Here is a 25,470-nt window from a genome sequence, read left to right on the forward strand (position 1 = left end):
CACAATCAAGCCCCGCCAGGGAAAAGCTACTGTTTGCTGAAAGGCCTCAACTCTACCCAGAACCTAGCCTCATCACAGCATCTCCAAACTTGAGGAAACAGCCATCTCCCTCTTTTGTGAAACTCTAAGCAGCTCTCCCTCCCTTTGAAATAGCCTTGGAGGAGGATCACAAAATCCTGGGTAAAGCAGAGCATTTTTCTGCCTGCTCAAACAAATTTCCTTAAGAAATCAACCAAGCCACAGGAAAATCAAACACCACAAGCAGACCAGAGACTCCAACAAAAGACTGGTTAGGGACACAAGGGAGATTCAGATCTTCCCACCCCTCCCCTTCCCAAAAAAATCAAAGAACTTTTTTTTTCTTTTTTTTCCTTTTTGTTTTTAATTTTAATTTTTATTTGTATTTTTTGTGAACATACTATACAGAGGGGTTACAATTACATGGAAAGGATAATGCGTACATTTCTTATCAAGCATTGTAGCCTCCTCCTTTATTTACCCTTCACATCCTTTCCCAGCCTCTCCCCCATCCACCCTGCCCCCCCTGCAACAACGTTGTAAAGTTTGTTTTCCACATGACAACTTGTACTTCTCATTGTTGCAACAGATCCACCTGTATTCTTAAACGACTTGATTTTCCACATCTCCTACACAAATTATACCGACATCAAATATAGTGAAAGCAGGGGTTATACTGTGGGGGAGGGACATACAAAGCAACAAAGAAATAATCTTATAAATGGGTTAGAGACAAATGCATGAAAGAAAAAAAGCATTAAAGTACATATCTAAGTGTTCATTTTCCTAACATCACATTACCTGATCTTTTCTGCTTGACTCATACATATACTAGATATTGCAAATAAGGGACACCATGGGACCTATGTTTCTTTGGGCCTGGCTTACTTCACTTAATATAATTTTTTTAACCCTTTCCATTTCCTAACAAATGGGGCAATGTCATTCTTTCTGATGGAGGCACAGAATTCCATTGTGTATATATACCACATTTTCTTGATCCATTCATCTACTGAGGGGCATCAGGGTTGGTTCCATATCTTAGGTATAGTAAATAATGCTGCAATAAACATAGTTGTGCTGGTAGATTTAGTGTGGTCTTGATTGTAAACATTTGGGTCTGTTTATTTCCTTTTTCTTTTTTTTTTGTTTGTACCTTTTATAAAAAATTTTTTCTGTTAGAATCACCTGATATTTCTCAGCAGAGACAAAGCAAGAAGAGCCTGGAATGATGTATGTCATGCCCTAAAGAAAAACAACTATCAACCAAGAATACTGTACCCAGCTAAACGTTCCTTCATAACTGAAGGCCAAATAAAAAGTTCCATACCAAAGCAAAATTGAAACAATATATCTACACCAAACCAGCAATACAAAAGGTTCTTAAAGATGTCCTACACATAGAAAACCAACAAGACCACAATAAAGGCCAAGAAACCACATCTAACTGAGAATCCATAGGAAGAACCCAGTAGGTGCAGCCCCCAAGAAGGTGGATTAAATGGCAGGAAGTCCCAAATACCTCTCAGTCCTAACTCTTAAAGTGAACAGACTGAACTCTCCAATTAAGCAACATAGACTTTCTAGTTGGATTAAAGCGCAAGGTCCTTCTATCTGCTGTCTTCAGTGTCACATCTTGCACATAAAAACAAACACATTTTCAATATTAAAGGCTGGAACAAAATCTACCAAGCAACAGCCCCCATACACAGGCTGGAGTTCCAATCCTAATATCAGATAAAATAAACTTCAAATTAAAATTTGTAAAAAGAGATAAAGAAGGTTGCCACGTACTAATTAAGGGATCTCTCCTTAAGGAGAATATTACAATTCTAAAAATCTATTCGCCAAACAACGGAGCACCTAAATTTATTCAAGAAACACTACTTTCCCTCAAATCCCATATAGATCCAAAGACATTAATTATGGGGATTTTAACACACCACTATCCCCACTAGATTGTTCAACTTGGCAAAAACTCAACAGAGAAACCTCAGATCTAAACAACTGCATAGATCAACTAGACATCTACCGAACATTTCACCCAGTAGCATCAGAATACACATTTTTCTCAGCAACACATGGAACATTTTCTAAAATAGACCACATTTTAGGCCACAAAGCAAACCTGTCCAATTTCAGAAACATTGAAGTTATACCTTGCATTCTCTCTGACCACAAGGGAATAAAATTAGAACTCAACACCAAAAGCCACCAAAGAAAGTCCGGTAACACATGGAGGCTGAACAACACACTGCTGAATCACGACTGGGTCATGGAAGAGATTAGAAAGGAAATTCAAATTATCATGATATTCAACAAAAATGAACACACAAATTACCGGTTCCTCTGGGACACAGCAAAGGCAGTACTCAGGTGCAAGTTTATAGCTCTGAGTTCCTACATCAACAAATGGGAGAGATCTGAAACCAACCATTTAGTGAGATATCTGAACCTCCTTGAAAAAGAGCAGCAAGATAAACCCCAATCCAGTAGATGGAAAGAAATAATTAAAATTAAATGAGAATTAGACAAATTAGAATCCAACATAACCATAGAAAGAAACAAGAGTTGGTTCTTCGAAAAAATTAACAAAATTGGCAGACCCCTAGCAAATCTTATCAGAAAAAGAAGAGAACACATCCAAATAAATAAACTCAGAGATGAGAATGGAAACACCACCACAGAAACAACCAAGATTCAGAACATTATAAGGGAATACTTCTCAAAACTTTATGCTAATAAGTTTGAGAACTTGGCAGAAATGGACCTTTTCCTAGCAAATATTGACATGCGAAAACTAAACCAAGATGCGTTAAACCATCTTAACAGGCCCATATTAAGCATTGAAATAGAAACAGCAATAAGAGACCTCCCATCTAAGAAAAGTCCAGGACCAGATGGTTTTACAGCGGAATTCTACAAGGCCTTCAAAGCAGAGCTCACACCAATACTCCTCCAACTCTTCAATGAAATTGAAAGAGAAAGTTCACTACCATACACATTTTATGAAGCAATCATATTAAAATTTTAAAAATGCAATGCTTAAAAATTATGCAAATTTGAAAGTGAAATATTCAGAGAAGAAAGTGGACATAATGAGAAAAAGGAAGGGATATAAAGGAGACATGAAAATTTTTAAAGTAAAATTGCTTTAAATATTGTATAGGTGTAAAGAGGGAGTACTGGTATTAAGGAATTTATGTCTAACAGGTTTTGAATTGAGTAATAAGTTTCTGGATTAAGTGTGTAATAATCGACTATGGGTATATCTGAGGATGTACAGAACAGCAATTAAGTCACACAAACAACGAAAGAACAATAGGTGATAAAAATGAGAAAGAGAAAAAGATCAAAAGTTCAGTAGAGATAAACAAAAAATTAAAAATTTTGAAAAAGAAAACAAAAAGAAAAATGCACACAAACATATAACCCTAAAATGAAAATTATAAGACCAAGAAAAAAAGTTACTAGAAAACAATTTTTAAGGTAAAAATTTAAAAAGTTATAGAAATGACTCTAGTTTTCTTCCAAGGCCTGAGTTGGAGCTAGCTGCTCAGCAGGGCCTTTGTCAGTATCAAAGATTAAGCTGTCCGGTAGTCGGGGAGGGAGGGGTGGCCTTCCCTCCTCTGCTCCCTGAGAAGGAGTGAGGATGTCTGGCTTCTACTCATGCCGGAGTCTTGGTCCTGGGTCGTCTCTGGTCTTTGAACTGCAGGATGAAGATGTCTGCTCCTTGTCAGTTCTGGTTGGTGTTGAGTAGAATCCATTCACCCACCGTGTCTGGCTCCTTCGTCCCGGACTGTTTGTGTTTAGGTACGGCAGCTACAGCCCCCGCCACTGCAACTGCAGTTGGGGCTGATGGCAAGTGCTCATCTGTCTCCTTGCCTGGATTTTCCCTCTCTGGCCTAACTCTCTGTACTGTAATGATTCACTTGGTGTGATTCTCTGGCTTAGGACTGTTCACTGGAACACTAAAACTGCTTTCTATGCGAGAGCTTGTTTAGAGCTTGCCATCTTCCCGGAAATCCCCAGGGATTTTTTTTTTACTGTAATAAGCTCTATTCTCATTGTAGACAATCTACCATTACCTAGAGCCTTTGTGGCACCGGCTTGGAGCCAAGACAAAATCCTTGGTCTAGGACCTGAAGATATTCCAGATCTTGCTGCTGTACTCTGCCAATATGACTGGGTCACCTTTCTTAACCCTCTGGAATCTCTGAGAGCCATGGAAAAGGCTTTTGTTCAGAATTCAGGTAAGAGAGAAAATTCCTAAGTATGTAGGAGCTAACAGGATTAGGGTTAGGTGGGGAGTAGGCAGGTGTAGGGAGGGTGTCTTCAGCTGAGTTACACGCCAAGATCCTGATTACAGCTCAGCTTCCTTGCACAACCAGTAGGTTTTTTTGATAGGTAATGTTGCCATCTACTTAACTTCTGTTCTGTATGATAGCAAATATTCATATCCCTTCCAGGCAATGATAAAAAAAAGATTGCAAGTAGATCCTCTCCAATGAAGACATAGGCTGTGCTCTGGAAGTTTCACTGTTAGAACTTTAAGGTTCATTTTTCCCCCAAAGAAACAGCAAGGGTTGAAAACTGAAGAAAATATACACATTCAACTGGCTTCCATCTTATTTCCAACAAACTGGATATCCTTCTCCCGGTCTTTCTCAGGATCCTTGGCACCTAGGTTCAAGATTTTAATACAGCCAATCATTTTCCCTGGTTTTCCAGCTAGAAATACATGACAGTAAACAATTTATCAACAGCTAGTTCCCTTGTCTGCTCCTGCCATGATTCATGCAAAGGCACCAGTAGTGCTACCCACTACTGGGCCATTGATGGAAGTGTCAGGATAGTGGGGAAAAAAACAGTATTATTGAGAGATAAAACTATGACATCGCATCCCCGCCCCAAAACAATCTTGAGGGAACCCCCCAGAAGCGCATAGGCCACACTTTGAAAACCACTAGTCTGCCAGTGACAGAGGCCACAAACTAAGAGGAAATAAGACAGGACGGTAGGAAAGCAAGATGGCGGTAGGTTGTTGTGTGCACAGATAACATGTCTGTTAAAGTGTTTAATAATTAAATATTAACTGAAGAGTTGTTTTTCTCTGCTACTAATATTAGGTTGGTTGTCTTTTTTTTAATTTAAATTTTATTTTATTTTATTTGAGAGCATACTGTACAGAGGGGTTACAATTACATTGGCAGGATAATGCATACATTTCTTAGAAGCATTGCAGCCTCCTCCTTTGTTTACCCTTCACCTCCCTTCCCAGCCTCCCCCCTCCCCCCCACCCAATCATACCCCCCTCGCCCCACACACCGACATTGTAAAGCTGGTTTTGACATGACATTTTGTACTTCTCATTGTTGCAACAGGTCCACCTGAATCCTTAAACGACTTGTTTGTCCCCATCTCCTCCACATGTTATACTGACATCAAATAAAGTGAAAGCGGGGGTTACACTGTGGGGGAGGGACATGACATAGCTAGCAAGATCAATAGAAAGCCCACCGATTGGGAGAAGATCTTTACTAGCCATACAACGGACAAGGGTCTCATATCTAAAATATACTTGGAACTCAATTAAACCGCCCAACAACAAATCCTCAAAGAAACAACTGCCCAATAAATAAGTGGGCGAAAGACTTAAAGAGAGGCTTCTCTGAAGAAGAAAGAAGGATGGCCAATAGACACATGAAGAAATGTTCAACATCCCTAGCCATAAAAGAAATGCAAATCAAAACAACATTGAGATATCACCTCACTCCAGTTAGAACAGCAAAAATCAAGAACTCTAACAACAACAGATGCTGGAGGGGATGTGGACAGAAAGGAACCTTACTTCATTGTTGTAATGTAAACTTGTTCAACCACTTTGGAAAGACTTCACATAGATCTCCCCTATGATCCAGCAATCGCACTTTTGGGCATTTACCCAAATGTATACAAACAAGACCACACTAAAGCTACCAGCACAACTATGTTTATTGCAGCATTATTTACCATAGCTAAGATATGGAACAAACCCAGAAGCCCCTCAGTAGATGAATGGATCAAGAAAATGTGGTATATATACACAATGGAATTCTATGCCTCCATCAGAAAGAATGACATTTCCCCATTTGTTAGGAAATGGAAAGGCTTGGAAAAAATTATATTAAGTGAAGTAAGCCAGGCCCAAAGAAACATAGGTCCCATGGTTTCCCTTATTTGCAATATCTAGTATAGGTATTAGTCAAGCAGAAAAGGTCAGATAATGTGATGTTAGGAAAACGAACCCTTAAATATGTATTTTAATGTTTTCGTTTCTTTCATTCATGTGTTTCTAACGCATTTATAAGATTATTTCTAGGTTGGTTGTCTCTTGACTCCAGTACTTCAATGTGTGTAAATACCCGAGCCAGCGTTTATCATATTCCAGACTCCAAAATGAATAAAAAAGGCAAAAAGTCTGAGAAAATGGAGAACAAAGAAGGTCAAGGTATCCTGTGTGCTGAAGTCTCTAAATGTGTCTTCACAATTCTGCATGGAAACACATCAAATTATAACTTAAAACCATCTTCTACCATGGGTTCATGTAATTAGTCATGAGTGTTCTTATCTCTGCCTATGAATGCATTGACATAGCTTCCAGATCATTACTATTTGGGGCATGTAAGTCTTAGTGGAACATCATCATCCCTTTGAATTTGTAGGACTGAAACTAGAATGGGGCAACTGTGGATTTTAGCCCAACATTTGTCTAGCAGCTACTAAATATCTCCTAGTAAGGGGTGGCTCAGTCCTTGCTTTCTGCTTAGTTTAACTAAAGTTCTCTCTTAAAACTTAATGTAATTTGGGCACTGGTGGCTCATGTCTATAATTCTAGCTACTCAGGATGCTGAGGTTGAGGATCACAGTGCAAAGCCAGCCAGGGCAGGAAAGGACTCATCTCTAATCAATCACCAAAAAGTCAGAAGTAGATCTGTGGCTCAATTGTTAGAGCACCAGCCTTGAGCAAAAAAAGGAAGGACAGTGTCCAGGCCCTGAGATTAAGTGTCAACGTCTAAGGCATTGGGGTCGTTGGGTAAGGGTCACAAAATCACCAGGACAAAGGGGATGCAGAGTGCAAACAGCAATTGCCACTGCATGCTGTGCTTTATTGTTAGTGGGTATTTACAGACAAGCAAGCATTATCTTTGCCAAGATTTAGTCAGGAGACATTCACACAAAAAATTTCAAGAGATACATTTTTACTTAACCTATGAGACAATGTCTTGGTATATTATTACCTAACCTATTTTAGAGCAAGCTCAAACTACTTCTCCAATCTCAGGAAAATGCTTGAACAGCTGTTCATCTATTTCAACAGATATAGTTTTGCTTAATCTTTGACAAAATGTCTTTGTATATTTTTATCTAAACTCTTATAGAGCAAGCTCAAAACACTTCTCTGTACTCAGGACAATGCTTGACTCGCTGTTCATCTATGCTTAAGTAAGCAGTAGAGCTACTTCCTCAGCTCCCAGGGGTCTGTGACATGTGTTTTGAAATAGGGAGAGAGAATATGTTCCCTCTCTAGCCCGGCATGCCAAGAGCTTCCCATATACTCAAACACAGTCCTCAGATAATCCTGAGGTCGGAGCCTGCAACATTCTGCCCCTTCAACATAGATCCTGAGTCTTCACAATTTCTTTCTTTTTTTGTTCTTTTAAAAGTAAAGCTTTCCTCAAATAAAATAAAATACAATAAAAAAAAAAAAACAACAACAACAAAAAAAAAAAAAAGTAAAGCTTTCCATAAGGTTATCATAGAAGCTTGCATTGGTTTCATAAAAATCAAATATAGCAGTACAAGTACAAACAAAATAATAACAATCATAATTCCCATACCACTAGCAGTATGTGAAATGCTTTGTAGTATTCCTTTCAGATCCAACCCTTCCAACTGTTTAATAAATGCATCAGCAATATTAGAAGCAGCAGCATTTGCAAATTGTTTACCAAAAATACCATGAACATTAAATTGTAACTGAGCAATCAACTGAGCAACAGTAGGATTTCCAGATAAATACTGCTGTATTACATACAAATCATGTATAGATTTATTATTTTTTACATTAGTAATGCAGAAGGTAGTAGAATTCCAGTCACATTTAAACAATAACTTTTTCCACAACCAATAACTTTTCTCCCTAACCATCCCACTCTCTATTAATTTGTGTTTGTAATCAAGCATCAATTTCTACCTGTGAGACCCACAATTCATGTGAATCCCGATGCCATTCTTCTACAAAGTGTTTAGTTTGTAAGGAAGTGTGTAATTCCAGACACCCCAGCAACAGTGGTAATAGAAATTAAGCTTAAAATCACAGTTACAATGGCTCCAATCATACGCTTTGTATGTTTTATTAGCTTGGTAAAAACTTCAATAACAACACTATCCAGGGGATTTTGAGACCATTCTCTTCCTAATTTAACAGGTAGCCAAATACAATACTTTGCTGTAAAATCATAATATTATCACTGTCATTAAAATTAAGAGAGGAATTAACGCAAGAATACAGGCAACAATTAAAACAAGAATTACTAGGAGAAAATGTAAAATTTCCCACTAAAAATATATAAGGCAGAGGTACACAAGCAGTTACATCATAAGATTTGTACAAAGTAAAATTATAAGTGGACACAGAATTCGCCGTCCCCGAAAACAATCCATTTGATAGCTGCGACCTTCCAGAGATGAATGGTGGGTGCAGCCATGAAAGCCCATCGAGCATCTGCAATGCCTCCATCTCCCCAGGCCATCAATCGAGCTCCAGTAAGCGATACATTAATGGCATCTGGCATCCTACTAACATTTGATAAATCACATCTGGTAATATTTCATTCTGAACATGTGTTAATAAACGGTCCAAAAGGTCCCTAATTAATAAAATTATTGAACATTTTCCAAATGTGCCTCTACACTCTTGCCACACAAAAGGCCAATATTTTAAATCAATGTAAGTAAAATCAGGGCACAAAGGTAAGGATAACAAGCCATCAAAGGTGACGCTTTCCCAGCTACTATTAATGGACCAAGTAGTTAATCGCTGCAGCTGTGTTCTAGAATTGGAAGGGTGTTCTGCAGGTAAAACCCAATGTTGCCAATTTATAACTAAACATGGAGGAGGCCCCAAACAGGCAAGGAATGAGTATAGTAAGTAAAATTTAAAAAGCTAACATCATCCATATTGTAAAATGTCAAATTATTCTAAGGAGGAGATAAAACAGCAGGAACGGTATAAATGATTATATCCATGTCTCCCCAAACAACAGGTTACAGTAAAGGAGGGTTAGGAACAAAGGCCAAATAACTTACTTTAGCATTAGCATGGACAGAGTTTACAGTAAGCAGGGCGCACATGGCCATGAACAAGTTCTCGGCCATGACAGGTTTAACATCTTTTGTCCTTCTCCAGTCAACTTTTTTTTCTTTTTCTTTTTTTTTATTTTTATTTTTTTGTGAACATACTGTACAGAGGGGTTACAATTACATGGACAAGATAATGAGTACATTTCGTATCAAGCATTGCAGCTTCCTCTTTGTTTACCCTTCACATCCCTTCCCATCCTCTTCCCACCTCCTCACCCACTCTCCCCCCTCCCCCCCCCCCCGCACCAAAGGTGTAGAGTTCATTTTTAACATGACAACTTGTACTCCTCATAGTTGCATCGGGTCCACCTTTATCCTTAAAAGACTTGTTTTTCCCCATCTCCTCCACAAATTATACCGACATCAAATATAGTGAAAGCAGGGGTCATACTGTGGGGGAGGAACATACAAAGCTACAAAGAAATAATCTTATAAATGAGAAACAAATTCATGAAAGAAAAAAACATTAAAATACGTATCTAAGGGTTCATTTTCCTAACATCACCTTATCTGACCTTTCCTGCTTGACTCCTACATACACTAGATATTGCAAATAAGGGAAACCATGGGACCTGTGTTTCTTTGGGCTTGGCTTACTTCACTTAATATAATTTTTCCCAAGTCTTTCCATTTCCTAACAAATGGGGAAATGTCATTCTATGATGAAGGCATATAATTCCATTGTGTATATATACCACATTTTCTTGATCCATTCATCTACTGAGGGGCATCTGGGTTGGTTCCATATCTTAGCTATGGTAAATAATGCTGCAATAAACATAGTTGTGCTGGTAGTTTTAGTGTGGTCTTGTTTGTAAACGTTTGTGTAAATGCCCAAAAGTGGCATTGCTGGGTCATAGGGGAGATCTATGTGAAGTCTTTTGAGGAACCTCCATACTGCTTTCCAAAGTGGTTGAACAAGTTTACACTCCCACCAACAATGAAGTAAGGTTCCCTTCTGTCCACATCCCCTCCAGCATTTGTTGTTGTTAGAGTTCTTGATTTTTGCCATTCTAACTGGGGTGAGGTGGTATCTCAATGTTGTTTTTATTTGCATTTCTTTTATGGCTAGGGAGGTTGAGCATTTCTTCATGTGTCTATTGGCTATCCTTCTTTCTTCTTCTGAGAAGTTTCTCTTCAAGTCTTTAGCCAACTTATTTATTGGGCAGTTGTTTCCAGTCAACTTTTTAACCTGCTTCCAGGTGGGCAGCAGGGTGGCCAACTGACGCTCATGGCGACGTCGTCCGAAAGCCAAGTGAGCCATGCCCTGCATGGGGATTTCTTCTTCCTCTACTGGTGGATGATTCCTTACAAGATACGGAGCTGTCCTCACTGGGCTGCTTATGTATCCATCGTGCAGGAAGCCAGCATTGTTTGCCATCCTGTGTAGACACAAAACCATATCCTCGCCCCTTATGTAATAATGTTCCTAGTTGCCATTCTGCGTCCAATGCAATCTTAATCCATAGGGGAACATTTAAATAAGGTTTTTCTGATATTTGTTCAAAATGGCCCTCAGCTCTAGTTAAAATATCTCCTTGTGGTTAGTTTAAAAAGTTAAGAACAAAAAGAGCTTGATGTAAAATTATTTTAGGATTTTGCATGGAAAACCACAAAATATCCATACCTTCATCCAACTTTTCTTCCTTTTTAATCTTTTAATTGTTGTTTTAGTGTGCAATAATGGCTTTTCCTTGGGGGTTATATTTTATTCTTGTAATATGTATCACATCATAAAGTTCACAAAATCTTTTAAATTTGATACTTTTATAGGCTGGTCCATTATGTCTTTATTTTGGCAGGCACTCCCATAATGGCAAAAGCTTCTAGTAAGTGTTCTATTCCATGGTTAACAGTTTTTCCCATAAGGGCAGAAGCCCAAACAAATTTGGAATAAGTATCTATTGTAACATGTACAAATGAAAAACGGCCAAAGGCTTGCACATGGGTTATATCCATTTGCCAGAGCTCGTTAGGTTGTAATCCTCAAGGATTTACTCCAGCAGGTACAACTCTCAGATGCATTGGTCTGCAGATAGGACTTTTTTTATAATTTGTTTAGATTGAGAATAAGGTATTTTATAATGCATATGTAAATGGACAGCATTTGTATGTAAATGAGCATGATCCTGTTCAGCAGAAGCAAAACTAATTTATCAACCTGATTATTGCCATATACAAGGTACGCAGGTAACAAAGAGTGAGCCCTAATGTGAGTTACGAACACTTGGGCATTACGTTGTTGCAGTAATGCTTGTAATTGTTCGAATAATTGGTTTAGCTGGGGTGTAGATGAATAAGTAACAGCAGTGACTATATTAGTCACAACTCATACAGCATAGGCAGAATCAGTAACAATATTAATACTGCCCACAAAATTTTGCAACACCTTAATAATAGCAAAAAGTTCATTTTGTTGAACTGATGCTAATGTAGTTGTTTGTACCCAATATTTATTTATTGTCCAATAAGCACTTTTTGTTTTGGAGCCATCTGTACAAACAGTAAGAGCAGTGGGGTCTTGGTAATTATATCATTAATGACAAATTGTTGCTTACGCAAGCAATCCTACAATCTACCTTTGAGAAAATGATAGGAAAATTGCCGAGTAAAATTTACTAATGCTATTTGTAGCATTTCACATATGTTTAACAAATATTCTACTTGGTCTTTTGGCAAAGGAAAAATACTTTCAAATCAATCATACCCCAACAGGGTAAATACCCGTTGCCTGGCCTGTTGATTAATAATTGCCAACTGTTGTTCATAAGGCATATTTTTTGAAAATCTATGCTATGTATAAATCCATTTTTATGGTAGCTCATTTTGTCCTATAATTCCTGTTGGGTATTTCCATGTATCCAATACATATAAATTTATGGGTTGATTTAGCATTACTCAATGTAAAAACATTTCTTTTATTCTCTTTCAGCTTTCTTAGTTAAAGTTCTTTTGCTATGTAAATGAGGCTCCCCTTGTAACAATGAAAACAAATTATGTAATTGATAAGTAGGAATTCCTAAGGTCAGTCACATCAATTAATATCTCCTAGTAACTTTTGAAAATCATTTGACGTATGTAATTGATCACAACGTAAAGATATTTTTTGAGGTGTCACTGTTTGTCCAGGAACAACATATCCTAAATATTTTACCACTGTATCTTTTTGTATTTTTTCAAGTGCTATTATTAATCCAAAAATCTTTAAATATAGAGGGTAAGCACTGTTACACCATTTCTAATTCTGCCATATTTGATCCTGCAAATAAAAATCATCCATATAATGAGAAATATAAGTGTGAGGCCACTTTTGTCTAACAGGTTTTAAGGCCTTATCAACATAGTGACACATGGTTGGAGAATTCATCATTCTGTGGGGCAACACCTTCCATTGGAAGTGCTGATGAGAGGCTTGATGATTTATTTGTGGTAAAGAAAAGGCAAACTTTTACAATCTTTAATATGCACAGGAATGGTAAAAAAGCAATATTGTAAATCTATTACTATTATTGGCCAATTTTTAGGAAGCATGACAGGCGACGGTATACCAGATTGTAAAGCCCCCATAGGGTACATGGATGCATTAACTCCTCGTAAATCAGTCAGCAATCTCCATTTCCCTGACTTTTTAAAATAACAAATATTGGAGAATTCCATGGTGACATAGATGGCTCAATATATCCTTTGGTTAACTGTTCTTCAACTAATTGATGAGCTGCTTCTAATTTCTCTTTTGATAAAGGCCATTGTTCAATCCAAAGAGGTTCCTCAGATTTCCATTTCTTTATGGGCTCCATCTAAAAATGTTAAAATTGAATATGAGCTCCCCATTGTTCCAGTACATCTCTACCAATTATGTTAACTGGAACTTCCATAATATAAGGTTTAAGGACAACTGTCTGTCCATCTTCTGAGGTTATAGTAACATAAGACACTGCTTGTCCTATAAAATTTAGAGGAATATTGCTAACTCCTTTAATATTACAAGGGATTATTTCATATAACAAATGATTAGGCCATTCATGATGTTAATAATTGTAATATCTGAGCCAGTATCTATTAGTCCTGTCAATATCTTTCCTTCATATTAATTTTAATCTTAGGCTGCATTTTAGTAATATGAGTAGTCCAAAACACATTTTGTTGGTTAGTACTTCCAAATCCCCCAATGTGGGGTGTAAATGACTTTCCAATAGATATATATGGTAATAACAAAATTTGAGCAAACGTTCTCCCTTTTTAAAGGAAATATCTGCAGCAGCTGACATTAAAAGTTGTATTTCCCTAATATAGTCAGCATCAATAATTCCTAAATGTACTAAAACTCCTTTTGCATTAAGACTGTATCTACATGTCCCATTTGACCACATCCAGAACATTTTAGAATAGAGAGTTTTATTTGCAAAGCATGCCAGGTAGTGGCCATAGTTTCAGCAAACACCTGCATATGTCGGGATTCTGATGTAATGTATTTGCATGCCCCTAAATATGTATTCACATCTCCAGATTCTTTAATAGGCAATAGGGCCCGTCTACAGTCCTCATTAGCATTCTCATAAGCCAACATGTGCAGCAGTTGTTGTCATGCAGCCTCTCCCACAACAGTACTTTCCAAGGTCAATTTCAATCATGATAAAATTCCAACATAGGGTTCATTAGGTTTTTTAATTACTTTGGTCCAAGAGCCATAACGCTCTCCTACCGGTCGAATCCTCTCCCATGCCTTAATACCTATGTCTTGTAACTGCTCATGGATCTCTTCAAGAGAGTTCATTTGCATATGGGCATCCTCATATTGTTCTGTTCCACTCAACATGGGAAAGGTTATGACCTACAGGTGTGGATTACTGATCTGGGCATTTTGTCTAGCCCTTTCTGTACATAACTCAGTTTGCCATTGTAGGTATTCAGGTTCCTTAAGCAAGGCTCTACAAAGCATCTTCCAATCCTCAGGAGCAAAATTATTGTAATGTTGAGGAAGCCCATTAAGCAATTCCTTAACATAATGAGACTGAGGACCATACAAAATCACTGCCTTCTTACGTTTACCAATATCATCAACAGCAACACCTTCATATCTGGCTGGTTGTGCTATACCATTCATAGGGGCTGGTCGAATTACAGGATAAGAAAAATAGGCATTTCATCATCAAACTCACTGTCTGAGCCCTCTGTTTTGTGAGGGAGTGACGCAGTAAAATTGCATAAGCCAGCGGAGGAGCCAAAGGCTGCTTTACTTTCACTTTCTCAGGTTCTCCTTTCACTCTGCTAATTTCAACTCCATATGTTGTAATTTTGATAAAAATTCCATTTGCTCAGACATCTTTTTTTTTAATTTTATTTTATTTTATTTGAGAACATACTGTACAGAGGGGCTACAATTACATGGGCAGGATAATGCATACATTTCTTACCAAGCATTGCAGCCTCCTCCTTTGTTTACCCTTCACTTCCCTTCCCCGCCTCCCCCTCCCCCCACCCAATTTTACCCCCCTCCCCCCACCCAATTATACCCCCCTCCCCCCCACACCGACATTGTAAAGCTGGTTTTTTTTTTTAATTGTATTTTATTTTATTTGAGAACATACTGTACAGGGGGGCTACAATTACATGGGCAGGATAATGCATACATTTCTTACCAAGCATTGCAGCCTCCTCCTTTGTTTACCCTTCACTTCCCTTCCCCGCCTCCCCCTCCCCCCACCCAATTTTACCCCCCTCCCCCCACCCAATTAGACCCCCCTCCCCCCCACACACCGACATTGTAAAGCTGGTTTTGACATGACATTTTGTACTTCTCATTGTTGCAACAGGTCCACCTGAATCCTTAAACGACTTGTTTGTCCCCATCTCCTCCACATGTTATACTGACATCAAATATAGTGAAAGCGGGGGTTACACTGTGGGGGAGGGACATACAAAGCAACAAAGAAATAATCTTATAAATGCGTTAGAAACACATGCATGAAAGAAACGAAAACATTAAAATGCATATTTAAGGGTTCATTTTCCTAACATCACATTATCTGACCTTTTCCGCTTGACTCATACCTATACTATATATTGCAAATAAGGGAAACCATGGGACCTATGCTTCTTTGGGCCTGGCTTACTTCACTTAATATAATTTTTTGCTCAGACATCTTATTTGTGCTTTCAGTTTGTTCCTTTTCAGCCTTCTTTACCTCTTGTTTTTTCTCTGTTAATTGCAATGCATCCTTATCTATTGCATCCTTAACCTCAGAGTCCAATTGTAAATCTACAATAGAAGGAGTGGCCTCTTTCTTTAAGTCTGCTATTAATCTTTCCTCATTCAACGCTTTAAAAAGGGTATGTAAAATAGCCCAAATGGACCAAAATCTAATAGGAATCTTTCCCCTTCTCGAACAGCTCTTTCTACATTATACTTTACTCATTTGCAATTATCAACATCTAATATTCCTACGTCTGGGAACCAAGATTCCATTCCCTAACTACATTAATACATATTTCTATGTCAGAAGAATTAATATTTACACGATAAGCAGCAAGTAAATGTTCAAGCATATGTAAGTACGGAGTAGACTTAACTTATCCCATCACCATGTAATTAAAAGTACTTACCTGAGAAATGTATGCATTATCCTGCCCATGTAATTGTAGCCCCTCTGTACAGTATGTTCTCAAATAAAATAAAATACAATTAAAAAAAAAAAGTACTTACCTGAATAGCCCTTCCTGAATTCAACACTGCAGGGTTCCTGTTCGGGCACCAATTGTCAAAGTCTAAGACATTGGTGTCTCTGGGTAAGGGTCACGAAATCACCGACAAAGGGGATGCAGAGTGCAAACAGCAATTGCCACTGCATGCCAAGAGTTTTCCATATACTCAAACACAGTCATCAGATAATCCTGAGGCCAGAGCCTGCATCATTCTGTCCCTTCAACATAGACCCTGAGTCTTCACAATTAAGCACTAGTACCAGCACCAAAAAAAAAAAACTTAATGGTGCATTGGAGCACTTACAGAAATCATCTTAGTTGTTGCCAACTTTTATCCAGATTCAGGGTTGTGAAATCATTTAAAGCACCATTACCCAGTGCTGGTTGCTTAATTTGCATAGCTGCTTTAATGTGGCATCACAGAGACCCTGACACAAAGCCATCTCTTCTGTGTTAGGGCATCACAGCCTCTGGTCATGTTGGTTAGGTACAACATACAGAGGCCTGTTCAAGAAGGCAGAGTCTGTGTAGCATTATGAAGAAGAAAGCTAAAAAAGGGGGCTGTATGGAGTGATGGTGTTTCCTGATATACTAAAACTCTGGGAAGAGTGTGTGGGCAGCTGTCATCACATGAAATGAACTACTGTTCTTTCTATACAGAAACAAAGAAGGAACTGGTGCTTGAAAACAATCCCAAGTGGGAGCCCTCTCAGAAGTGCTGAAAGAGATTGAAGCAGAAAATAAGGAAAGCCGAGGCCTTGGGAGGCCTAGGTAGGAAGACAGAGGCAATGACAAGCAGTTTCAGAATCTTTGAACCAAAGTTTAACTTGTGTAGCTCTTAAATAGCAGCTCACTATTTTTGTTGATAAAAGGTAGCCAAGTAAATCACAGTGAGCACAGCGATGCCAATGCCAAATGTAGCTCCAGCCATTGGATGTGATTTTCACCAAGCTGACTCATTGCATGCTCATGCAGTAGGGTCTTCACTGGTTGGCACCTCAGGACCTCCATGTGACTATTCCCCTAATGCTTTCACCAGGCTTCAAATCTGGAATACCTAAGAATAAGTTAGTAGGTGTTCTAGTTTCTGTCCTCAGCAAGTATCTTTCCAAAATTGTTCAAACACTGCTATCGCCCTAGTGAAAGCATCCAACTCTTGGACCTGCTGTCCTCAAACCTGGCCACTCTAGTACACTAGCCACACACCATGATACACTCAGCTGTAAATTGAAAAATGAAAACTGGGTGGTGAAGGAAAGATACAAAAAGGAAGCAAAAACAAACAAAAAGAAAAACCTCAAGCCAGGCACCAGTGGCTATTATAATGGTAGATACTTAGGATGCTAAAATCTGAGGATCCAGTTTTGAAGCCAGCCCAGACAGAAATGTGTGCAAGACTCTTCTATCCAATTAACCAGAAAAAAACTGGCAGTGGAGGGTGGTTCAAGTAGAGTGCCAGCTTTGAGTGAAAAAGCTAAAGTACAGTACCTAGGCCCTAGGGTTCTAGGTGTTCCTGAAGGATCTGGAAAACACAAGAAAGAAGAAGGGAAAATCTGGCAAATGCCAATGTTTGTAATTTCCTTTCTAAGGTTTCTATTCCACATGGCTACAGTGGAGAGGGTAATTTCTGCATGCAAATGTAATAGATTCAAATGATATTAACTGTTTTGAGACATAACTGCACTAATGTTTGGTTGTTTTTTTCAGTACTAGAATTTGAGCTCAGGGCCATTGCCACTTGAGTCACATGCCCCCAAGTCGTGATTTTTTTTTAATTTTATTTTATTTTATTTGAGAACATACTGTACAGAGGGGCTACAATTACATGGGCAGGATAATGCATACATTTCTTACCAAGCATTGCAGCCTCCTCCTTTGTTTACCCTTCACCTCCCTTCCCCGCCTCCCCCCTCCCCCCACCCAATTATACCCCCCTCCCCCCCCACATCGACATTGTAAAGCTGGTTTTGACATGACATTTTGTACTTCTCATTGTTGCAACAGGTCCACCTGAATCCTTAAACGACCAAGTCGTGATTTTTATTGTTATTATTTAACAACCTCAGAGTTTTTCTCTTTCACATAGATATGACTGAAGATTCTGTGCATTTGTCTATCAGTACACATTATTTATGCATAATTTCAACAATTCTGTTAATTCCATTGGAGAAGGTATTTCAGATTTCTTTTAAGATTTAGTCTGCTCAAAATGTTCTGATTTAATGAATTCTTAGTTGTCTTGGACAACTTAGATTATATCCACAGCTTGTATCTCTTTATTATGTAATAAAGATAATAGCATTTATTATAGCTGTTAGAGAATCAGTGCTTCTTTTTATTCTTACAGAGTCACTGTTTAGAGAGAATCTTCCATGTGTAGTAGTCAATTATCTCCATCTGGGGCATGCAGATTAGTCAGTTCTTCTATATGAATTAATATTTCACATTTCATTAATCCATTTGGAATTTATTCTAGAGTATAAAATCCTCTGGAAAGGTATTAATTAAAAAGAGCTAATTAGTTGTAAAGAGATTCTGCAATGGCTTTGCTTGTGCAAGACTGAGTCGTCCTGACCCGAGCTTCCCAAGCTTCCTAATCCTGTGGGAGGCCCATGCGATGCGTGGGGGCTGAGGGCTCTCACAGGGGCAGGAGGACAGGCTGGGGGAGATGGGGGCCCCAGGAGCGAGGGAAGGACAGGCTGGGGGGGGGGGAGATGGGGGCCCAGGAGTGAGGGAAGGACAGGCTGGGGGAGATGGGGGCCCAGGAGCGAGGGAAGGACAGGCTGGGGGAGATGGGGGCCCAGGAGCGAGGGAAGGACAGGCTGGGGGAGATGGGGGCCCAGGAGCGAGGGAAGGACAGGCGGGGGGGGAGGGGGGGGGGACCGACAGGCAGGAGAAGGGCCGAGCCCGGCGCCCCAGCTGTCCTGTCCCCCAGGGCAGGTGCTGATCTGCGCCGACGACGACCGCACCTGCGCCCAGCTGCGCGGCTACCTGGAGTCGGGCGCCCAGGCCTTCCTGCTGCAGCTCTACCAGAGAACCTTCGAGAAGGACGGCAAGGCCGAGGCAGTGTGGACGGAGTTCGGAAAAGCTGGTGGTTCAAAGAGAAATATGAAATCCGGCAAGAGACCCAGGGGCCCGCCCAAGCGGAAGAGAGGGCAGCGCGGAGGAAGAGGCGGAGGCCCAGCGCGGGGCCAAGGAGTTCCCGGAAGCCAGGCCGCGAACCTGAGCCCAAGGTCTGATGAGACCTATGGGGTCCTCCGCGAGCCGCTGGCGGTGCTGCACCCGCTGCTGAGTTGCGGCAACTCCTATGCGCTGAAATAGACGTTACCGGAGCTGGAGCTGTAAGAAACAAACTAAAGCCAATTTGTGACAGCTTCTAAAAGTTAAGTTGTGTCAGTCCCTAATTCCTGTTCTGAGTTAATGTTGCAAAGGTTGCAAAAATGAGTTAAACAATAACATGTCTGTGCAAATTTTTGGGGAACTGTTATTTAAAGATTGCAGAACACCCCAGAACAGGATGGTTTCGAGACCCAGTCAGCAGATTAACCACAAGAGGTGTCTGCCTTGATGGCTCAAGCACACCTGGTCCCTGACCAATCAGAATCGAACTTGTCCCTAAACCATAGCATTGCTGTAATTTTGTGGGGTTTGCCTTTATAAACCCAGCTATACTGTTGCTTAGGACCCCCTCCCTTCCTCTGCTGTGTCTGGGGATACGGGAGGAGGCCCGAGCCTTGGCTGGTTAAATAAACCTTGCATTTTTCAGTTCAGGCTGTCGTTGGAGGGTCTCTGGGACTTGGGTATAACAGAACCCCGCTACTTGGTCCTCTAGGAAGCCGAGCCCGCCTTCAGTCACCAGCTGGAGGTATTCTAAGCCAGTGGCCAGGGAGGCCCATAAGACAAGTCTGGGGGTCAAGGGGGCCCTTGAGGTGAAGCCTGGGTGGGGGAGAGGGGGAGGAAAGAGAAGGGGCAGCGCCGTGAGGCAAGACCACAACCCTGGGATAAGGTAAGGCTGGGGGTCGGCAAGGAGGGGAACTGTGGTGGCCCATGAGCCAGGCTGGGGGTTGGGGAGGCCTGTGAGTCAAGGAGGGGGGTCATGAGGAGGAGGAGGGAGGGGCATCAGCATGAGACAAGGTCAAACGTGGGAGTCGGGGAGGCCCCTGAGGCCAGGCTGTGCTGGAGTTCCCACCCTAAAGCAGCGTGGTTAGGTCACAGACTTTTGGAACCGCCTGAGCCCCTGCAGATGGTGTCATAAAGCCCAACACCGAGAGCCTTCTTTACAATCCCCAGCCGTTCTGAAAGTTAGCACATCTGTACAGATAACTTAGTCTTCTAAAATGTCTTCCTTATAAACTGAAAAGTGATTCTAAATTGTGTCTGCATAGAACTGAAGAATTTGGGGGAATTACTGTACCCAGCCTCCTTGAGTGCCAAGGAACCAGATAAGAAATCTAGTGAAATATCAGATAAGAAAACAGTGCTCAGAGAATATGGTGTTCTCACTGTCCAGTTATCTGAGGGAAATAAACAGCAGGATTAATATCCTGAACTCATCTGGAACCAAAAGCAGGGCCAGAAGAAAGGCTTGTAGCTGTTGAAATGAATGCATCCTTTGGACCTAGAGCTGAATCAGGAACAGGTCAGCAGTAATGATGGGTCAAAGCTGATAGTCAAAGCCAAGTACAACTTTCATACTTGGTGGGGGAGCCTTGGAGATAGCTCATGAATACCCTCAACAGTAATACACAATTCTGAATCAGAATGTCAGGAGCAGAAGGTACCTGATGTCAAACACTCACTGTAGGAAACAAATGTGGCACATGTGGAGGAGCAGATATATCTGAACTCATCACAGAGTGCTATTCTCCCTGTCTGCTCTTTACAGAGTATCAGAAAATAAAGACACAATTTAAGGAAGGAAAAAGGTACTATGAAGGTGCTAGTGCTGAACTGAGCTCCTAGCCACAAAGCATGTTTTTTTTTTTTGTCACAAGAAAACATTGCCAAATTACTTTTTGAGATACTGGATAGAAATCTAATCTGTTTTGTTGGTCTGTGTACTTAGGTAAAATGTGTGATGGCCCCATTGTGTTAAGATATGGATGAAACAGATCATTGTGAAGACAAAGGTCATGGATTCCAGTTTTTCACTAACAGGAATTTGATAAGCTCAATTTGGACTTTCTGTCCAACTTGTTAAGTGATTGGCAGAAGGGCAGAGACAAAAGAGAAGTCTCCTAAGGTTTTGCAAGTGTTTTATTTGTCCATAATGATGAGGAAAGAATCTCATTCTCCCCTCTAGTTATTTTCTGGTTTTGGCCTAAACTCTCTGCCTGTGACCGCGGATTTTCCGCAGCCTGCTAGGAAGGAGTGTGTGGTGGACGGGCTTTCACTCTGCAGCAGATACACTCTGTGTGGCTGACTTCAAGGTGCTCTGCTGATCCCTTCAGGGATAGAAACATTGTGCTCCTGTAACCTAAGAGTTGCCTTACCTTTCAGGGTTTACTTCCTCATATATGGGGGTTCCATGGAGGAGCAACGCTACCTCACCACCCTTCAGAAAGAAAAGGAAGCCTTTGAAAAACTCATCAGTTAATGAGGTAGTCAGCAGGACAGTCTGCTATGCTGAAGGCCTCAGGCTTCTCTGGCTGATAGGACTGGACTACCAGACTTCCCTGGCAGTAGGGGAGAGGATGATCAAGCAGATGGAGAAAGAGCACCGCAGCCCTCACCAACCAAGTAGAGGTAAGGTCCTGGCACCCCATGCTGCTCCTGGTTTATGATTTCTACACATCTGGGCTCACTGTGGGTAAGCCCTGCTTATTATGAGCATAACTCTTGCGTAGCAATTGTCTATTACAAACAAGATCTTCCATAAAGTATAAGACCCAGTGTTCAAACCCCCACTATGCCAAAGGAGAAAAAAGGAAAGAAAAAAGGATAAATCAGAATGTTACACTATTTAGAATCTTAAGATATTTACTTTCCCAGAGAACTTGGGGGAATTTGATAGGTGTTTTTAAAAATTAGGGTTATATTACCAGAAGACCATTTGCATCATGGCTGTACATAGAAGAAAATTGAATGTGAGAATAAGATCATGTGCTTTTGCCAAAACATCCATGGGTGATGTGGTAAGAACAAAGAAAGTGTTATATTTAACCAGAAAGGAATGATTCAACAGCAGGATTGTTTAGCTCGGCTACAGATCAGCTGATTGATTACAGCTCACAGGAGAAAACATTACAGCTGACCTCTGATGATGAAATGCTCTTGGATAGAAAAATAAGTGCTGAGCCTCACAGCAGACCCCGCTTTTCCAAGGAAGGGCTGAGAGTCTTTGTGGTTTCATGGTTAGGACATTTAATCACAAGAGAGGACTTACACAGGCATCCATATGTGTGACTCCCAACACAGTGCCTCCTTCCAGTAACAGTGTTACACCTGCTGATCATTGAAAAATCTCAGCACTGGGCAGGCAGGAAGATCTATAGCCAGCCTGGGATACAGTGAGATACTGTCTCTTGTCCACCCCTTCCCACACATACCCATACCAAAAAAATCATTGGAAATATTAAAGTAATAGTAGAGAATTTAGGTTAAGTGGGAATGGGAATCAGTATTTTTAGTGTGAATCATTGGGAATAAATTATGAAGCCAGAAGACAAATTTGATTTGCTGGTTAGAGGACTTCACTGTCCAGGTAGAATCTGTGGTGTTACTTTTGTTTTGCTTTTTTGTGTCAGGGCCTGGGTTCTGTCCCTGAGCTTTTTCACTTAAGGCTAGTGCTCTACCAGGTAAGCCACAGCTCTACTTCCAGTTTTTTGCTGGTTAATTGGTAATAAGAATCTCACAGACCTTCTTGCTAGGGCTGACTTCAGACCTCTATCCTCCAGTCTCAGCCATGTTAGTAGTTAGGATTACAGTGGTGAGCTACCAACACCTGGCTTGATGGAGTTGCATTTTCTCAGAAGCTGAGGCACTTCCTACAGGGTTTCCATCCAATCTCAGGTGATCAGGATGAGATTACCAGTGTAAGTGTAGTTCACCTTTGTGGGCAGGGCACCTGATGATCCTATTGTGCAGGTAAAGATGCTGAGGTTCCACGGGCAAGGAGTGGGTTCAGATGCTCACACTACTACAGGGCAGGGCCTCCACTGTTGTTATTTTAAAATAGACATTTTTGAGTGAGGCCTGGGCAGCCTAGACCTTGATCCTCCTGTTTATGCTTCCTTCACCACTGGTATGGCACCACACCTAATTTAAGTGCTTCTGATGAATAGATCATTTTAGACATTAGAATTTTTTTAAGAGTAAGGTAATTAGTTCAGGAAGTGTTAAACTTTCCTCCCCCAGGGAAAAGGCTAGCATGGTTGTCCCTGAAGAAAGAGAAGGCAGAGATGAAACAACCTGGATGCCATCGACACTCACAGAGTTGGCAAGTCCTGCAGGGTTATCACTGCCATCTGCCAGGGTGGCTGCGATTTGTGCAGCACATCTCAGAGTAGAGATGGATGGAAGAGTGTGTCTGATCCTCAGCTCTGCCCTTAGCCACACACAGCCTCTGCCATGCAGATGTTCTGTCCCCTGAAGGGAGTTGCTTACAGAGACTTGTGTTCTATTGCTTTGTTGTCGGGCTGGAAGGGGGCAGGGTGGGATCATGGTTTGAGGCCAACTTGGGCAAAAAGAAATTCACAAGACTCGGTTCCACCATTGGCTGGGCACAGTGGTGCACACCTGTGATTCCAGCCCCAGGGGAAGCTCAAGTAGGAGTATCGCTCGCTGCCAAGGCGGGCCTGGGTGTATCTCAAGCCCCTACTTCCCAAACAGCCAGTAGAAAAAGGAGGCCTGGCTCAAGGGGTGGAGTGCCTGCCTGGCCACCTAGAGACCCTGAGTTCAAATTCCAATAGTATTAACAATATAACCAATAATTCTAAATACTGATAACACTAAAACGTTCTGGGATGTGCGTGTAAAACCAGAGCAGTAACAGCATGAAGTGTGGAGTCGTTCTGCATGTGGACTTGTATCCCGGTCTGTTGGAGAGGCTGGCCCCATGGCCTGGGCCTCCGGCTCCCACATTCCTGGCTTCTGGCCCCTGGTTCCCGGGTCCCGGCCCGGGCCTCAGTGGTAGTGGACGGTGACGCGGCGCTCTCCCCGCAGGTGCCCAGGAGCCGGGCACCTAGGCGGCCCGCCTGGTGGTGGACCTGCGTGAGTTCCACAGCAAGCTGCCCCGGCTCCAGTACTGGTGCGGCCTGGACCTGGAGCCGGTGACCCTGGTGGTGGGCGACTATTTGCTGAGCCTGGAGCTGTGCGTGGAGCGCAAGAGCATGGGTGACCTGGCGGCCTCGCTAGGCAGTGGATGGCTCTACGCGCAGTGCCAGGCCATAGCCCACTACTAGCACTGCCCGCTGCTGCTAGTGGAGCTGGACACGCACAGGCCGGGCTTGCTGCCACCTGACGTGGGCTCCCGGCTAGTGTTGCTCACGCTGCACTTCCGGCGGTTGAGGTTGCAGATGCTCTGGTTCCCATCCCAACAAGCCCGGCTGAACTCCTGGAGGAGCTGAAATGGGACCAGGCCCAGCCCAATGCAGTCAGTGCCAACTCGGAGCCGCTACTTGATTCAGAGTGCTACAACCTGGGGCCGCAGAACTTCCTGATGTGGATGCCAGGAGTGAGCACCAAGAAATGCCTTGCGTTCATGTGACAGATGCACAGCCTCGCCAAGCTAGTCTCCCTCCCTCAGGAGCGGCTGGCCGCCATCCTGGGCCACGCAGGCAACGCCCGCCAGCTGCTCAAGTCCACCCACATGCCCTACCAAGGCCCGGGGCCCACCGCGGGGAGGCCAAGGACCTGAGCGGGCGCCCTGGTGGCCCCAGGGGGGATGCCCCGTGGCCCTGTGAAGGCTGCCCAGCCAGCCAGCTGCGCAGGGCTCGCCTCCCATCCTCCAGGCGCTTCTGCAAAGCCAGGGCTCCTTCTTCCTGGCATTAATGTCTGGTCAATGTCCCAGGCCTGGCTGCTAAGCCCCACTTCTGAATTGAGCTGTGTCAGTGTCCACACGTCCTGCACTCTCCCACATACCCATGTTCCCCCTCGCATCCACATGGCCTGCTGACCCCAGGAGGAGTCTCCTGACCAGTTCTGCACACATTTCTTCCAGCTTCAGTGCCTTCCACCAGTGTCAGGTTGGACTTACCTATACTCACTTCAGACTGCATCTAAAGCTGGGTGGGTGGCTCACACCTGTAGTCCCAGCTACCCAGGAAGCTGTGATCCTCAGATCTAGTTCAGAACCAGCCCGAGCAGGAACATCTGCAAGACTAGCCCCAACTGACCAGTAACATG

General features: G+C 41.8%; 1 pseudogene; it reads left to right on the forward strand.

Moving 5' to 3' along the window:
* The first annotated feature begins 3,670 nt into the window (after nucleotides 1-3,670).
* Nucleotides 3,671-24,982, forward strand: LOC138829995 (DNA repair endonuclease XPF-like; annotated as a pseudogene).
* Nucleotides 24,983-25,470: the final 488 nt, after the last annotated feature.

This window comes from Dipodomys merriami, unplaced genomic scaffold, assembly GCF_024711535.1.
Source record: "Dipodomys merriami isolate MVZ:Mamm:240054 unplaced genomic scaffold, mDipMer1.0.p SCAF_18, whole genome shotgun sequence".
NCBI lineage: Eukaryota > Metazoa > Chordata > Mammalia > Rodentia > Heteromyidae > Dipodomys > Dipodomys merriami.